The following is a 16,994-nucleotide window of genomic DNA, read 5'->3' on the forward strand; positions in this document are numbered from 1 at the left end:
TGGCGTTTGCGCAAGGAAGGGTCCGTTTTAATAACTCTTGTGTCGGGTGAAATTTCCCCGAAGGATTTCCATCCGGTGCTTCTGCGGGGTTGTAACCAGCCCAGGTCACGCCACAACGGGAACCCCTGTAACGGCTAGGCAAAGTCCCGACAGTTACGATACGAGCCAGTTAAGGTTACCTTGGGTTGGATGAAGGTGCAAGATCACATCACCAACGGTGACACAATCCGAACGCGGTCGCTTTTGCTGGCTCTAAGGCGTTGAAAAGCCGCACGTCTTTTTCGGCAGCGTATCTCCAGTGCGCGGCAGCACACTTCACCAGTGACAGTAATTATGAAACCGAGCGCCACTGTGCCAGGGATTCGCAGTAGGGAACGAACCATGTCAAGAACCTTTTTTCGGTCTCCGGGATAATTGCCCCCGGGAATGTAACGAAAATGGCCATTCCAGGGGCCAAGGTTTTTGGGGTCGAGTTTCTCGAATGGTTCGTAATTATAATTCCCCATTCCTCGGGTCTCTGTGCTTCTCCCTTATCACCGCCTAACTGGACGTGAGAACATTGCGTTCCAGCTTTTGTGTTGTTCTTTTCCTGCCCGTAACAACAAACCCATCCCAATGCTGCCATATTTCATTGGGTGGTTGAGCTACTTGGCTGTACCGTACGGTTCCGACCTCAAACTTTCAACAATACAAAGTGACAGGTAAGTCATTCCCACTTGGGTGGAAGTGTACGCATTTGGCAGATAATTTCATCCCATCAGTGGGCGTTGCGTACTGTGGAGTAAGCAGGGCTTAGCCCGGGAGGGGGACGAAGTAGATGCTAAACTTTTTTTTCACTTAATATTCCCATCGTGTACGGCTCTTTTGATGGATTTTTTTTTTCATTTGAATTGGATAATTTGCGCTGTTCAACATGGTGGATAGCTAAAGAAGCCGGACATAAGGCAAATACCAAAGGGCATCATTAAGTACGTGCAAACAAATGACGCTAACGCGATTCTGCGGAAGTGCATGCGTAGAGCGTTTTCTGTTGAATTGTTGGATTGGTTTCGTAATTGAAATGAAAACGCACTAATTGGTACCTCAAAGTATGACGTAAACCAGTAGGAAGTTCTTAGTAATAATTTGCCCTCAGGATAATACACTCTAATGGTTTGAACGTTGCTATAATAGTAGCAGCCCATTTCCCACAAATTTCCAAGTTAAAAATAATGACCTCGCACTACACTAGGAAGCAACATCGACCACAACAAATATTGAGCACACCCAAGCGGTTTTCAAAAACAGAAATTAAGCTGAAATCGACAGCTCGCTGCCGGGCGCTTATCGGGATCTGGTGGTTCGTTTCGTTCGCTCGGCATGAGATGTCCAATAAGTCCAATAAAGGCAAGGTTTACGCCTGCTAACCACACGGTTACTGATAAGAGAACTTCCACTGCTCGGTGAACACTGTTTGGTTTACGATGCTCGTGCTAGCTTTCGGCCAGAACAAACATCGCGCCAAACGACACACCGTACCGTGGCATCGTGGAAAATGGAAAACTTTTCTTTGGAAAGAAAAAAGAAACTAAGACCTGCTGTGTGCCGTTAGCTAGCCGCGTAGCTTGTGTATCTTTATTTCCATCCCACTTGGACTTGGGCCATGAAATTAATACGATAATAAGATTGAGTAGGAAGCCAACTTTAATGTTGATTGCTGCCAAAGATTACCTATTTTGTTTAGCCCCAAGTCCGAATGCTCATAATAGCAGAAAGTCGTACAAGTTAAGTATCGATTTTGAAAAATTGGTTTAAAACACTCCTAACGTACTCGCATCCGAACGGCTCCCAAATCGCAACACGATAAGTCACTTTATCGAACCCCATCCCCAGAGGATCCTCAAAAGTCAAACTAATTCCTAACTGTCCAAAGCGCAAAACGCACACGAAAACATACAGTGATGTCCAAAATGCTAATTACTTCCCGAACCGTGTGGGAATGTGTGTGGCCGCCCAGAATGGCTGTCAGGTCGGCTGTCTCGCCTGCCAGATTCGCTTTCGCAAGCAATGCATCGTTCGCATGTGCGGTGACAGAATTCGGATCACGTAACGCATTTTGGTGGTTTGACTGCGACGAACTTCCTGGTCTTCCACCTCCTTCCCACTCAACCCCCCCACCCCTTCCGTTTCACTTCCCCCAAGGGGTCAAGCAAGTTGCAAAGTCGCACGATCGGACCTTTAATTGGACTGGTCGGGGATCCCGTTCTCCCGAGGTGGACTCAGTCACTTGACACAGTCTCGCAGCAGGTCCCTGACATTCACCTTGCGACTGCGGCTCGTATGTGTGTGTGTGCACCCCAGGAACGCGTGTGCGCGCTCTGGCACACTACTAACAAACAGTGACATGTTGTTATCGTGTTACACGTCGATATTACCTTCCCGCCAGTTCGGTTTCACCCGCGTAAGGTGATGTGGGAGTCTGACTACAGAGATATGTTCGGGGTTGTCATCAGTGTCGAACTATTAAGCATGAATGGGGGGGGAGAGAATCGTTATGCCCCATTCCAAAAATCGCTCCCACAAAGTAGTGCTAACCGGGTTTTCGCGAGAGTTGCAATGTGCATGTGCACTGCATAAACATACACAGAGGTGCACATCGGTGCATCGGACGCCCGGTGCGAAAACGCCCAGCTTTCATCGGGCGCCCAGACCGCCGGCGAAGAACAATTGAACTAAATTAAACAAGTGCTTCCCCAAAAGAACAGTGGTTGGAATAAATATAGAGCTCGGGTTGGCATTCGATCCAACGCTGCGCTGCAGGCATGCTAAGGTGCATTAAAATAAAAGAAATTTAAAAAACTTATTTAATGAGAAGGCCAGTGATCCACCGTTGTAAGTTTCAATTGAATTAATCAAAACTATAACTTATTACTCTTGGTAAAATATATTCTGTGCCTATCCGATTAAAGTCCTCCAAACTTATGTGAACTAAAGCCTACTAATTTTTTACTCCAATTCTCTCCACTTTCTACGTCCGCCGGGAAAAAAAGAAATCTTTTCTTCGCTGGAAAAACTTCATTCGCACACCTGTAAACCGACCACTAGTACGGTGACGATTTGCAATAAAGTGAGCAACTTGTTAAATAATTCCGTGCCCAGTTTCGGCGGTGGCCGGGTTTCTGTTACGCCCGCCAGCCCTCGCAACATTATTATGTTTGTGTACGTTCTCGGGTTATGCTGCGGGGTGGACTATTTATGTTCACTGAATGTTCTTTGCCCTTTTTTTTGTATGAAAAACGAGGAGGGAGGGAGGGGAGAAGGGTTGGGGGAAGGGCAAGGTTGGGGTATATTGTAAAATTGTCATGAACACTTTGACAATCGGTAGCAGCAACAGTGGGCGTTGTTAACAGCGTAATTAACATGCTTAACGTACCGGGGCAGTGATGGAGGATTTCTTCCTTAATTTCCTGCCATTTTTGTGTTTTAATTTCGGTGTGTGAGTGTGTGCTATGTTTTGCCTTGAATTTTCCTGAAGCATGCCAATTAATGTGAGCTGACGAGAGATGTCCAGGAAGAAGCAAAAAGCACATGATGTGTTTTTGCCCACATTTTGGTTAATGTTAAATTTTTTGTTGAACCGTTTGGTGGTAATTTTTTTTTCTTCTTTTTCGATAGCTAGTTATGCAAACTGTCACCAGCAGAGAAACGGTAACATTTTCCGAAAGATCAAGCTTACCCTTACCGTGCACTTGAGTAACCGAAAACCCTTATACCCTTTTGCCAAGGCTGGTTTTCCAAGATGGTCGTAAACCAACGGAAATATTGGCAACGGGGTTTTACCGAGAAATTAAGATGTATTGCTTCATTTTATTCTTGATCTAAGGTGGGTGTTTTTCTTTTTTGTTCCGTGTGCTGTTCGCTCGTTCGTCCCGTCTTTCAATTTTCATTTGCACGCCACGTCCCACGTAGATAAGGCACAATTTGTCTTTGCTCAATTTCGGTGTTTAGTTTAACATCCGTGTTTTTTTTTTCGTTCACCCGTCCGTTTGCTCTCCCCCACCGGTAAAAGCATCACCCGTACCGAACCGGTTCGGTTCAATTTATCCGATCCACCATCGAACAGGTAGCAGCCGTCCCGCAAACGCCGGAAGTAGTGTCTCGCTACCGCATCATGCAAAATAGATGACTAGCGCTTCTCGCCTTCTGATGTCGATTTACCTGTACGCTCTGCTGGACGCAGAGAAAATGTTCCGAAAAAGGTAACGAAGGAAAGACTCACCGATGGTACGTGGAATGGTGCAGGAAGCTTTTCTGGTGCCTTCATTGGGTGAAATTTATATTGAAACATAAATAAAGGATGATGAGCGAGAGCGTGTGTGAGGGAGAGGGTGCGAGAGATAGAAGGGAAACCCGAGCAAGCAGTGAAAAAGCTGGCCGTTTTTGAGGTAGAAATGGAAAACGAAAAGGTGAAAAATGGATCCCGTTCGAAGGGTCCGCGATGGATAATGCTCAGCCACGATGCCGATGAATCGCGGTAGAGTGATAGAGAGATGGCATAAGGAAAAACCCCCTCGAAAACACTTGATCGAGAAAGCCCAGAGACACCAACCAATCGTAAGAAAATGGTACATTTTTCTTTGATGGTACTCCTTTCGCTTCTTTTAATGTGGCTCTTCACGCGTCTTGAAGCTTGCTGGTTGAAGTGCTGTTCCACTGGCTTTCCCCCTGTACCTTTCGATACACACGATCGCACGTCTCGCATCGGGTTGAGTGTGGCGGAATGTGGGCGCGCGCGAACTGAGCATAATAGCAATAGCCAACCCCCTTCTAATGAAATTGTTTGATGAACGATATTTATCTTTCCGAATACAAATGGGCCAAACTGCCGTGGAAAAAAGGGGGAGTGGGAGTGCGCCCGTCCGTTTTGTGCTAAATGACGTATTCTGGTCCAGATCTCTGCCAGGTCGATTTGCAGCACGCGATAGAGGCGTGAACGGTGTGTGTGTGTGTGTGTGTGCGCGTACGCGTGGACACGTTATAATGAACATGCAATTTTGTACACGCGTTACAAAACCACATATCACGTCCGACGGCTGATGTGCAATAAGGAAAAAAATAAATACACTCACACACACACACACACACACCGAATTCTAATAATAACACCATCAATGGGTAAGCCGACATCCTTTCGGATCGCATTTTGGCAACGGTGGCATGCTCAAATGGGTTTTTCGGGAAGCATTGGATGAATGGAATCGAATGTGGCCTTGCTCGACTGCTCGACTGCATCAATCAAACGGCTCACTGGACGGAGCAGCAGTGTGCGGTTTTGGCATTCCGTGTGTCCTCCTAGTGCTCCGTAACCACAACATTCTTCCTGCGAAAGCTAGCGCTTCTTAGTGTTTCCAACGACAGCGTGATAAATTTGAATCGAATTCATAATGGCTTATCGAACGTGCTTCCATGGTACGATGCAACCACCATCATTCAATCGGAGCTTAAACATAAACAATTCGGAACAGCACCACGCAGCGTATTACAGATGAATCCTCTGGATTTTTGCCATAAATATGAGGAAAAACATTAAAAGTTGTTGAAAGAACAATCACCCTAAATATTTCAATAATAGTTCACAAATGCGAGATAATGAATTTAAAATGTACCACATCAAATCATACACGGATAATTAAGAATTACAGGAAGTCTTAACGACTTATTTTAATTTCTATTTCTTTTTTTAATTGTATGCATTACCATTTTCAACCATTCGGAGGTATGGCGATAGATTGAACCACTCACTACATAACCGTTTGAAAACTTTTAATCGTTGTCAACAATGATTTTGCAACTGCAAGTACAATTGCGCTCCGGACAAACGATGCAATTCCCTTGCCGCGTTTCAACCGTTGAACAGTTTAATGTTTCTCCGCACCAGCTAGCTTTCGCCAGAGGAGCAACGTTAATGTCGTTGAAAAATTACACAAAGTTCATGGCTCGTGAAAGAACAATTAGATGCACCGTTAGCTCTCCATTAAATGAAACAGTCGCTTAACAACAATGGCGACACTGGCGTTATATATTCCCCTGGAACACCATTCTCCATAAAAGAATATTTGATCCAGAAGCAATTGCATTGAGGTTATAATTAAATCATGTGGAATGATATTGCATTCAAAGGAATTTTGTGTATAGTTTTAATTACAAGCTATTACATGAATATTTAAGTTTACAATGGTATCATCATTGTGTCTACACTATCCAGCACCTGGTCCAAAACCAAGATCGAGCTAAATAAACGCCTTAACCACCTTACAGGTCCTTCTTTGGCATCGTCCTTCTACACAGCTAAATGTCCTCTGCACTCTCGTCATTGACGTCACGATCGCTGGCAATGACTTCCCACAAACCGCCGGCCCATTAACGAGTCGGCGGCATCATCATTCCAGCTCTACCAGGAAACCTGGGCTAAAATTACATTTCGCTTTCGCTTGCTTTTCGACTTCGATGGCCGCGACGACGCCAGGACACCCGTAACCGGAGCAACCAGCGAATCGTGTACAGGGAAGGGACAATGTGTTTCGCACCGCATGCATGCAGACGCCCGTAGTTCTTTGAGCTATCGACTCGATCTTGGCTCAAGCTTCGCCACCGACGGCCTATCAAACTTCGACCAAAACACAAAAGATAAATCTGCGGTCGTTCTTAACGCGTTGTCGCAAGTGTTGCAGCAGGCAAACCGTAAGCAACGGTGGTGGATCTCACCGCACCGTGTTTTATGATGATAGCATTAGATGGTTCCAGGAAAATGTGAGCTATTTTTCATCCTCACGCGCTTGCGACTCAAAAACTCATCTGAACGCCAGTGTGCGGCATGTGCGCTGCTAGGTGCTTGAAGGTAGATAAATATTGGCTTTTTGGCTAACATGGTTCTGAAAGGGCTATTTTGAAATCATTCTGAACAACTATTGTAATAAGCTAAATATTTATGATGATGATCAGTGACTGCTTATTTCTTTAAATGTTTGTCCTTAAAACTGTTTTATTTAAGCATTTGATATTTATAACATACTAGAGGGTATGTTTCCTTAAGCAAAACAATCTTAAAAAGCTTTAAATACTTGGGCTCATATTTTTTTATACTTGAGAACGAAGGTGGTCTTATCAGCTATAATACCCAGATCAATACCTTCAACACCTTCGACATACCCATTATCTGCTATCTTTCAAACTCACATTTCTTATTGTTTCACAACAAAACATATTCGTCTTCCATGTGGGCACATTATTTTGTTCGACATCGAACCCACACCACCTAATGGCTATATGCCAATCTCAATGATTAACCCATGCAACCACCGCTGGCCACCCTTTCGACACTGTTTGGTCGCAATAGTAATCATTCTTGATACTTCCACCGACACACTATCAAATAAATTTATCCCCAGCGTGGACCCGCACCCCGTTTCTCATTCGCTTTGCTTTCCCAGCAGCAGTATTTATCTATTTGCTCCCCAAAAACCCAGAAAAGTGTCCCAAATCATGCTTTTAAAACCCACCATAAATCTCTCCAACGCCCGGCCATTCTACTCCACCTTCGCCATTCGGTAAATGGCGTGTGGAGGTGGCCAACGGACCATTGGAAAATGGGCTTTACCATCGAGAGCACTTTTATGCATACAACGCACACACACACTCACACACAAACGAACACTAGTTTTCCTGGTGAGTTTCTTATCGCCTCCAAAACCGAGCTGTTCCGAGTCGTTTAATATAAAAGCTTCAACAGTAAGGGTGGTACATACCCACACATACCCAACTATTCTGCCCCGGAGCATAAATTACCTCTTCTGTTTCGAAGCAAAATCCATTATCCACGCGTGTTGAAGTTTAGACCATCGAGATTGGTTGGCCGTAGCCGGATCGAAGCTGACCACCATCGGCTACAGTAACAACGTTTTATAAGTGCGAAATTCCTTCGCAAATTTGGGGAAGCATCTTCCTACAGCAGCTGAAAGATATGGTAGTGTTCTTATTAAAAAGCAACGCCTCAAGATGTTCACGATGCAATTCTGCAGATGCAATAGATGCTTCGGTGTCAGTCTGTAGGCCGCTCTCACCCTATGATTGTTAATGTGCAGCACCACTAAGAGCAAACATTAACATCATCCTAGCCAGCAAAGAAGCGCTCGATGTAGCCGAAAATGGTCTGAAAACACAAACTAAAGCACAGCCACACACACACACAGACACTTCATCTAGCCACACATACAGGCAGGGATGGATTCAAGAGGGCAAAGTCGTCTTGTCTTTCAATGAGTGGAACACTTTCGAACGACAAAACCACAACACGAGAAAGTTCGTATCTTCGGTGGGAACTTTCCTTCTCGGGCTTCCGGTTTAAAGTGGGCGACAAGGGGCGAACCAAACCATCGAACCAACGAGGACAGGCAGCCTGTGTGTGTGAGTGAGAGAAAAAGGGGAAAAACTGTTGGTAACAACTTGGGCATTGTTCAGTCAGCCACTCGCAACGCCCTCGAAGGATGCTCAAAAATGGCTAACGACAATTTTAAGCAAATGACACACCCCAACGTTTCTCCACCACACACACACATTGTGCACCACACCCCGTGACAAGATTCGATTGAAGTACACCGCTGCAGTTGCATTTGCCGGCAGACGGTAGTACCCCGGTATCTTCGACCCGGGGCTTGATTATTCGTTTTGCTCGCACTCTCCCACCTCCACCATATTGAAATGAAGTGCCAGACGAACAGGGTGTTTGGGAACGATCTTCGAGATCAGCCGGCAAGCGTCATCTAACCTCCCGTACTCTTTCTTTTATTACAATGCTTGTTCTATCAGGGTTTTAACGATCTCGTCGTTTTATTTAACTCTTAAGACTCCACTCTTCAGCACGGAAGCACTAACGGGGCGAACTACCCGACTACCCGCCATAAATATTGTTCCTGCTGCAGATCAGGATCAGACCACGGTGCGCGTTTGGCCGCTTACCCCTGGTTTTTCATGTCCACATCTCTTGAAGCTCACCAAAAAAACACGTGGAGTGGAAAAATTTATTCCTTTACTATGTTAATTCGTCTTACCGTGGGAAGTGTCACTGTGCTACGGCTCGATTCGTAGCGCACAGCCCAAAAATGGTGGGGCGTGACATTGGTGGCGAAAATTATTCCAATATGCTGCCATTAATTTCGGTTATGCACTGCAAAACTGGAGTGCGCCAGCGTTGCAACTGACGTTGAGTGGATTGGGCAAGTTAGATCGTTTGCTAGGTTAGAACAACTATTTAAAACTTGCATCATGCTTGTACAATTTATGAGGCATTTAACGATTTTTGTCCACTGAAGTTCTTAGTAAAATTTGTGTATTTTTGCCTTCTAAGGTTAAAGAACTAATTCATCTATTTTAGGCATGAGATGAAACAAAATTTCCGTCAATAATCATTTTTATATTCAACCGAGCATGCCCGGGATATGGCAAATAACTAGGAGGAAATGCCTAGTTAATTTTGTTAATTGTTTTTTTCGTGAATATATTTCACAGTCACCACATGCGGTGGTGACAATACGGCATCAGTCCGTAATAATTAATAAATAAAATAAATAAATAAAATCATTTTTATATTGTAAGTGGTTTAAATATGCTGGCTATGTTTAATTCGTTTCTCAAGGAGTATGGAAACCGCATAAATAATTATGAAGTTTAACATTTTATTTTAATACAGGCTTTGTATGCGCCTTGCTCACACCTCTCTTGTACAGTTGACAAACACAACCACACTAACAGCAATCAGTTATTATTAATCGAAGAAAAAACGGAACATTCCCACTAAACAAACGTGTTCGAAAATCGGTGCCTGTGCAAATTTGTTCATCATCATCGCATTAGCACGCTCCGTCACGCTTCGGTACCGAAGCGGTACCCACCGGTACACCTTCGCGCTTAGGACGTTTCCAATTTGCGTGATGACACACAATTACTAACTAAATTAACTGCGTCCTGCGACTGCTCAATGAGCGTGCCACAGTGAGCACCGGACGGACGAGACACGTATGTAATAAATTTTAAAGCGTGTACAACTCCCGCCCGGTACAGCGGCTCGCTGCGTAGGCTGTGTAACGAATCAAAATGGGCACAGCATGTGCCAAAAATAAAACGAACTTATAAAGGCAACCGAACGATCAAGCCCTTCCAACAACACCACACACAGTCCACCGCTTGTTCGTATTGCCCAAAAAAAAGGGGAGCAAAAAAAATGACACCAGGTGTCCTTCGCAAACTGGCACGCTTCCGCGCTATTTGTATGCAAAGGTTGTGGTCCCTGGCAGTGCTGAGGAATAAGAAAAAAAATTAATTTAAAAATTAATTTATTTAATTGATTTGCACAAAACCCGTAACCGGATGGAAAACAAAACAACCCCAGACCGGCGTAACTAGTGGGCTGCGGGAGCCGGTGTCCACTGTTGGTGCATTTGAAGTTGCCCGTTGGCACTGCATCAAATTTACACTTCGTCCGTACGTGCTAACGCACCACTGGATGCACCACTGTCAGGACGAATTGCTTTGCGCACTGTCACTCGAAAAAAGATCCCAGAATATTAGAAAATAGCGACAGAGCGAGTGAGAGAAAATAGGGAAATTGTCCAATGAACCAGCGTACCTTTTGCAGTTGTGTGTTTTGTTTTTCTTCGATGTTGCCCTCTGTTTCTATTACGGAAGCTATGAATTTCATATTTGAAATTTTGTACGAAGGGCAGAAGCGGGCCTAAATATTTATTGCATTGCAATGGAGTTGGTGATACTAACCATTTTTCACAAGATTATGAACAGTAGTTCATTAGATAATCAAAGCGCTCAAGATAGAAATTTAGAACTAATATCGTTCACAACTCTTCTAGCGCTGCTAGCGAATCCATTAGCCATGTAAGATCTAAACCTTTCATACCAGTTATGCCCTTTTGATAGGTGTTTAAGGTATTAAAAGATTGGTCGGCAGCATTTGCTAGAATTCATTTTGCTGCAGTTTTAAAAAGATAAACTAATTACAATATTTGCTGATGGAAAACCTAAACATCTATTCAAATAACGAGCTGCCAAAACCATGCACCGCGAAAACTCGTGTATCAAACACGTGTGCCACATTTAATCCTTCCCACGTGCCTTCCGGAGCAATGCTAATGCCTGTCTGCTATCTTCTAGGAAAGTTTGTGAACATATGCTTTACATTTAGCAGAAACACAAGCTACTTCAATTCGGCTAAACGAACACGAGCCTCCCCAAGTGCGGAAGGATTTGCTTTCAATGGGCAATTTTGTCTACTTTGAATTTTCATCCAGCTGATCTTTAACGGCTGTCTGTGTGTGTGCGTGCGTGTTTACAAAGAGCAAAGCATACAAGGGGTGCAGCTTAAATCTCCCATTACAAAAGTCTACCCTTATTGTTTCCTAAAACACACACACACGTGCATATGGTTTTGCAGTGAATAAATCACCCAATATGGCGTCGGAACGAACGAAAAAAAAAATCATCGAAGCACAATCCAAAACGCTCGCAAACAAATCGATTTGCCAAAACGCTTTCCACGCTTGCTTCTCATGCATGCTTTTGAACTCAAACCGGATGAGGAATGGGTTTTTGTGTGTGTGTGTCCTTTTTTTTTACTTTTCATCCCATAATGGTGAACGATAGTGCCGGCCGTGTGTTTGTTGCCGTGTTGTTGTTGCTGAAGCATGAATAGAACTTTTTGCACCGGATTTAAGGTTTATCGGGTCAATCCAGGAAGTGAGCCCGAAGTGAGAGTCGTTCGAGTCGCTCGTTACCATCGGTGATCGTTTCCGCGTTTCCAATCCCCGGTACCAATTGTGCGGTGGGTGCCAGGGGGGAAAACTCCCCTGGTACGCAAGTTTTTCCCATACGCTATCATTTGCCTTTTTCCACCCATATTTCATATGTTGTTCATTGTCACACATGCAAAAGAGGATAGAGAGAGAGCAAGCGAGCGAGTGAGTGGAAGACACACGTTTAAAAGCGTCCAGTACGACTTGTTCCTAGTTCTATTTATGGTCGGGATTAATGTCGGACTGGCTTCGGAAGTGGCTGTAAAGTTGGTGCAGCACCCCGAGATACGGAGATTCGATCGAGGATTTTGTAATAATACTAAAATCGGACCGTTTCACGAAAACGGAAGCAGTAGGTAAACGAACTAGGCGTTGAATGCTAATCGAACAGTGCAGCCCGCTTCACTTACGAGAGGACGCAAAAGTTTGGCCACGGGACTTAAGCACCAGAGGGAAGCGTAGGATGGATATTGAAAATCTGGTTTCTATCGTTCGTGCTTTTTCTGATCGCCAGTAGATTAGCTCACGGTTAGCTCCGTAGCATTAAAAGTATATCAGTTGGGTTCAATGATCTTCACAATAGTAAGAATTATTCGAGACTTTCATCTCGTTTTGAGAACGTTGAATTTTATTATAATACCAGTGGAGAGTTTGCTATTAATATTTTACTGCATTTATTGATAGAAGCCTTCTTTAATTAAAGTAGATTAAAAAAATATATTCAGGCGAGATAAAAAAGTAAAAGTGATCAAAAAAGTCAGCCCACCGTCAACAACATTGATGTTGAGTTACGCACAAGAGTGCTGGCCGGCAAACGGCCATTCTACAGCCTGAGGAAACTTCTCCACTCTAAATGCCTGTCGTGACGGACGAAGCTGGGACTGTACAGAACTTTTATAGTCCCAGTACTCACATACGCCTCTGAGATATGGACTCTGTCCTAAACTGACGAAGCCCTCTTAGCCGCGTTCGAGAGGAAGATGCTCCGAAGGATTTTTGGCCCCGTATGTGTGTGGAAGAAAATGGAGGAGCCGCTTCAATGACGAGCTCTACGAGATGTACGATGATCTCACCAGCGTGCAGCGCATTAGACTCGCCAGGCGGCCGGTGGGCTGGTCATGTCATGAAAATGAAACCGGACGTCCCAGCCCGTAAAGTCCTTTTAGACCGTCCACATGGACAGAGGAGGCGTGGTAGGCCCAAATTGAGATGAAGTGATGGCGTTGATGCGGCCGCCAGAACGGTAGGGTTAACGGATTGGCAGAGGACAACTCTAAACCGTGAGCGGTATCCAAGACCGCAAAGCGGTTGTAGCGCCTGATAAGTAAGTAAAGTAAAGATATAATTCAACCTAACATCTAAAACGAACCATTTAATAGAAAGCTTAAAATAAACTACTACTGAATATTGGATGAACTTATCACGCCAGGAATAAACAGTAAGAACTGCAACGTCAGCTCGGGATATGACAAAAACACATTCACCACATGCGGTGGTGACAGTACGGCATCGGTCCGTCATAATTAATGAATAATAAGATTTTAAGAATAAAATTTTAAACACCCAAATGTTATCAAAGCAAATGCAATTAACTTAATATGTTCGTCATCAAAAATATTCGTGGGAACAGTTTAACCACTCCCCCTTTCATTAGAATCAACTGGTAAAGTAGTTGATTTAACTAGTAGTTAAGAGCAGCAATACGGCCAGGCCGTTCTTTATGAATAAAAAAAAAACTAGTAGTTAAGAGCCTTTTTTAGTTACCGATCGATCATGACGTGCCATAAAACGTTCACACAACTTTTCCTTTGGGGGTTCGCTCCGCTTACGAGCAAACTTTATGTTCCACAGCTGCCTTCCACCGTATACACATGCATACACTCCGAAAGCTTTTGCATGTCAATTTCCTAGAACAGCTTTTAGATAGCTACCACAAACAGCGAGCGGCACCAATGCCGGCAAAAACAGCCACTCGCACAAACACACGTGCAGAATCATCAAAGAGTGCCTTCGCCAAGGGTGAATTGTAATGTATAGGCTGCCCCCCGGTTGGTGGTGGGAGCCGAAACGGAGCTCATGCGAAAACTTGATCCTCTGCGAGCCGTCTGTTTGTGGACGTATGGTAATGAAGATGAAAAGTTATTACCCAATAACCCACGCAAGGCCACGGGATCGGTCGTCACCGGCACACCGTAAGCATATCATTTGGAGGAAAAAAGTCAAAGCAATGAGTTTAAATAGAAATAATAAAGTGCAGACAAATCACAAAAAAGCGTAATGGAACGAAGCTTCCCATCCACTACGCTCCACATTCGATGGGAGTCTGCTCTTTTTTTTTCTTCCCCGGCGCTGAACACAGTCTGGTACAGTCAGTCTAGCATGCAAAAGACAAAGTTTTTCTAGCATTTCACATTTTCGGGAAAACGCTCGCGGGAAATCAGATTTTTAGAATGGCTCACCCACAGCCAAAATGTGGCACCCGGGTCGGTCCGCTCTTCGCAACCGCTCAGGACAAATGGCAAGAAGATTGATTGTGAAATTAAAAATTAATAATAATTCCACTGAAGGGAAGCCTCAGATTTGGGCAAGCAGCCCCATAACATGTCGGTCCGCCAGTGTCACAGTGTGAACGATGTTCTAGACGCTTGTTTTGCTTGTATGTTGTTGAAGCCAAACAAGCCACCATAGAGCCAAAACGAATGAAGCGTCAGCAAGCGGTCAAAAACAACCGATAATTCTCTCAACACTCTGCACAGATATGGGATTTTTCAGCACGGTTTCCGTAAACTGAAAAAGGAATGGTTTGTGTGTGCTTTCGTGATTAAATTATCGCATCAAAAATCCCACCCCGCGAGCTTTGCGCATCCACTCGCTCTGAGATCAATGAGGTTAGCGAGAATTAATTTTAAACCCCTTTTTTGTGTGGATTGTGTCTGTATAAACCTAATAATTTAATATTTTAATGAATAAGTTAGCAGATTAAGATGCAGTTTTTTTTTTCAAAGCCAATATAAAAATTAAAAAGGATTTATTTTTACTGCTAGACCAGCAATCAAACTTCCCATACTGTGGTGACACAATTAATTACGCAGATTTTATAGGTCTTCGCAAAAAAAACCCAATCAATTCCAACCTCAATCTGAATTATATTTCTAACCGTTCTGCACCGTGCTATGCCGCAAATGGCCGCACTTTAAGGAGTTCTTTATTGCGGAAGCAGTGCGGAAGCGGAAATCTTCCGCGCTCTGGTGGTAACGATGTGTCGAGACCGATGGGTGACTGGGTTGAAAGTTCGCAAGACGATTAAGAGCGTAAATCCTACCCCGAAGGTCGGCGATCACCGACCACCGGCCGGTATCCGATGCGAACTGGCCGGGATTATTGGTTGAAATTTTTCATCATACTTTTCACCTCCTCAAGGAAATCCCTCTGCCACCCTGCGTGGCCAGGCTTAACCAAACGCAGCACGGACGTTGGTGTACCGTGTTTCGCTGGTGTAGCTCTTCTTTTCTACGGACCGATTACCGTGGACACCTCGTACGCTGGAAGGGATGCGCACGGTACAACACGGCCCAGCACAGCGGGATTAGGGCTCAAACTTTATCCGCTCCCATCTATCGCTATCTGGGGGTGCCTTCACATTGGATTTTTATTCTTGCACAAAAAAAGGGGCGTTTGACCCCTCCCATTTTTCGTATCGATAGAGGCTTTAGGTGTGTATTTTTTTTTATAAATTCACTCCCCACCCGAAAACTACGTCCATCCATTTCCCTGTCCTTTTTGTAGAGCGAAGAAAACGACAGCTAGGCTTTGGCTGAAGAAAATGGGCGAAAAACCCGACATCAGCGAGTCAATGATTGGGGGGGGTTCAAAGGCTAATCATGGTGGGTTGTCCTAAGTGGGATTCGATCCAGGAAGCTTAGCCCGGTAGCAACCGCACGGACAGGGCGACCTAATCCTGATTGATGCTTGACTTAATGGCCTTTCGGCAGGTCCGTTGTCATTCGCTGGTGGTGTTTTTGCGACTAGTTTTCTTGTACTTGCACTGTTTGCAATCCTCTTCTTTTGCTGTCGTTTCAATATTTCATCAAAGTAAGGTGTTAATTGACATTTCGTGACCAATAAATAAGAATAAAATTTCATGACTATCAATCGTGATAATTAAACTTCAATAAATGATGACTATGCGTTATCTGACTTAGTGTAGGAAGTCGTTAAGAGAACTGTTTATTTTTTCATAGCTAAGGTAAGTGTTTCAAAAAGTTCTCAGACCAAATTATAACGAAAATACTTCGACCAAATCGTCTAATAAAATTTCTCCATAAAGCGAACTATCGCCAATACCCTCCAAAAAACACACACACCTCTACCAACTACTATATAAAAAGTCAAATCACAATCAAGCTTAGGTAGTGACGAAGTAGATCAACTCCAGGTCCTGGCTACACACAACACAATAAAAAAAACCCCGAAACAACATGTCCCCCTTCACCTTGCCTCGTCAGTATCCTCTCCCCCCGTGGGAATACGCGCACGGCCCGGCCGATCCTCGCTGTGCCATGTGTTTGTTCGAGTGTTATTTGTTTCCTTTCGTTAGTGGCATTTGTTTGGTTGATGTTTTGTTTATTTTCTTTCCATGTTTTCAATCTTTTTTGGTTTTTGACCACCACCCTCTCAGCCTATATGCTACTCTTTACGTTATGTTGCTTGCGTGTCGTATTTGAGGTTCTCGTTTATTTGTTATCGCCCGACATCTACAACGGGGCATTTGGGCGTTTTGTTTTCTCTCAATCCGTGATCTCCTGGCCTCTCCCTTTATTCTACCCCCCCCCCCCCCTTCCTCCGGGTGCTTCTGACAACGATGTCACCCATTTGCACAATCCATCACCCGGCCAAACGGGGCCATCAACGCCGGGGCCAACACAAATCCGAAACGAAAAACCAAAATCGCTTCGGACAGCCGTACAGCGAGCGCCGGTTGACAGCAATCCTAATACAGACACACAGCCACAGCCATTCGCACATAAACCAAAAAAGGGACTGCGGGAGAGGGTTGCACAGCAGGCAATAAACGGGAGGGGGTTTCAATTAAAAAACTTTCCACCCTGCTTTGCTGCTCACCCCGAGCCTGTGCGCCCGCTGTACCCGTAAGCCCGG

Source organism: Anopheles stephensi, chromosome 2 (genome assembly GCF_013141755.1).
Source record: "Anopheles stephensi strain Indian chromosome 2, UCI_ANSTEP_V1.0, whole genome shotgun sequence".
NCBI classification, from domain to species: Eukaryota; Metazoa; Arthropoda; class Insecta; order Diptera; family Culicidae; genus Anopheles; species Anopheles stephensi.